This window comes from Bombina bombina, unplaced genomic scaffold, assembly GCF_027579735.1.
Source record: "Bombina bombina isolate aBomBom1 unplaced genomic scaffold, aBomBom1.pri scaffold_1154, whole genome shotgun sequence".
NCBI lineage: Eukaryota > Metazoa > Chordata > Amphibia > Anura > Bombinatoridae > Bombina > Bombina bombina.
The window spans coordinates 74,385-76,742 of record NW_026511106.1 but is presented as its reverse complement, the minus strand read 5'-3'; positions in this window follow the sequence as shown (position 1 = coordinate 76,742).

The following is a 2,358-nucleotide window of genomic DNA, read 5'->3' as shown; positions in this document are numbered from 1 at the left end:
CTGGATGAGGAGGAGGGACAAAACCAGTGCAATATAGCACTGCATGACATGACAGCTCTGCTGCATTTACACGTTGTGCTTTTTATTGTATATTACTTTTACACATTAGAATAAACGTTATTACATTTATACTTTGCACTTTCTCTTTTGTATTTTATTTTGTATACAGCAGTGGGTTTAAGATTGGGATTTTACAAATTCTGATTATGCTTTCACATTTTGTGTAACTTTAACAAACTTAGGATCATCGTTTTGCATATTTATGTGTATATTTTACAAATTGTATTGCACTTAGTATTTCTTCTGTTCTTCTGGAAAACAGAGACTGTCAGTTTTTCAAAGAGCTTCATTACTTTCTGTTGGCCTAATAAGCAAAGATTCTCTAGTATGGAGAGAAATTAAAGTGTAGACTTCACAGGAGCTGAATTCTGTAAGAAAAAGGTTGGATCCTGATGTCCCAGAGATGAGATGCCTTCCATAGAAAGTAATGAAGCTCTCTGTGATAGAGAATTTCAGTAGGTAATTGGAGAACACCTGGGGCTGCATTAAAGGCTCAGTTTGCATTCAATACAAATTTACAAGTTTTGGATATTACTTTCCGGTCAGTTAAATAAGTGTATTTTGAATTTTGTACAAACTTCACCTGATAAAGCTGGCAAGAAAAATCTGTGAGATTAGCTTGTGTAAAGTGCTTACAGCATTTCACAAGACTTGTGAGAGAACTTCAGACATACCCTGGGAACTCCCCTTTCCTGTCCTGTCCCACTTTCTAAAGCTGTGTTTTATTTTACAATAGAGAAAATACAAAGTGCAATGTAAGTTATAAAAGATTCACAGAAAGTATACTCCTCATTTGTTAAAGTAACACAGAAACTTTCAAAGCATAATCAGAATTTGTAAAATCAATACTGGATCTAAATCTAAAATAAATGTATTAAATATAAAATAGAAAGTGCAAGGCTTAAATGTAAAAATACTGAACAAAACCCAATCTAATGTGTAAAGTAATATAAAATACACAAAGTGTAACACAACTCATATCAAGCAGTGCTGTATTGCACAGGGTTTGTCTCTCCTTCAGATACAGAAATGAGAGATCTCGCAGTGCTGGAGAGTTACGCCCTTTTTCTTAAAGCATTTAGTGAGTTCATCCCTTGTCTGCACTACAATTTCTCTCTAAGAAGGAGAATATTTGATCCCTCATGCCCCCCTCTCTCTCTTTGTGTCTCACTCTATCTCTTTGTCTATCTCTCTCTGTCTCTTTCCCTATGTCTCTTTGTTTTTCTGTACCTCTTTCTGTTACTCTGTCTCTCTCCATCTGTTTCTCTCTCTCTCTCTCTCTCACTGTCTCTTATTACCAACCTCCAGACACTTCTCTCTCTCTGTGTCTCTCTCTCTCTCATTACCCACCCCAGACACTTTCTCTCTCTCCTCAGTCCCTGACTCCCTGGTAGATATATGTGTCCCTCTCTCATCCCTGACTCCTTCTGCTCATTTTTTTGGTCTCAGTAGTATTGTATGTGTCCCTCTCTCCATCCCACACTCACTGACACTCCTTGATCTGCTCCCGTTTTCATCTCAGACATTCATATCTTTGTCTTGTTCATAGTCTTTGATTCCCTGACAATTTTTCGCTCTGCTCCTCTAGCAATCCCATACTTGCTGACTCTCCTTTCTTTCTCAATCTCATTAAGTATATTTTTTTGTACTTCTTAGCAGCGCTCCCTTTCTTCTCATCTGACAGCCTAATGCTTCCCACGCTGTCATTTTCAGCACTGTTTTCCTTCACACACTGTCCCTCTGACTCCTTGACATTCTTCTCTTTTGTTAATCTCTGCTTAGGTCTCGCCAATTCTGCTTTCGCTGTCCCTCTCGCTCTCACCAGCACTGATTCCACTTTAAAAGGCTCCTTAACTGTGTGCCTTACTAAGGCTGCTGCTATCTTGCTGTGAACCTCTCATTCCCAGACTCTCTAGCAGTGTGTCCTTTGCTCAGACCTAATTAAACTTCCCCCTCTCTCTCTCTCTCTCTCTCTCTCTCTCTCTCTCTCGTTCTTTAATACTGTGTCCCTCGCTCACACCTAATGACATTCTCCTCTCTCTCCCTCCCCCCCTCTCTCTCCTCCCCCCCTCCTCCCCCCTCCCCCCTCTCTCTCCTCCCCCCCTCCCCCCTCTCTCTCCTCCCCCTCTCTCTCCTCCCCCCCTCCCCCCTCCTCCCCCCCTCCCCCCTCCTCCCCCTCTCTCTCCTTCCCTCCCCCCTCTCTCCCTCCCTCCTTCCCCCCTCTCTCCCTCCCTCCTTCCCCCCTCCCTCCCTCCCTCCCTCCCCCCTCTCTCCCTCCCTCCCCCCTCTCTCCCTCCC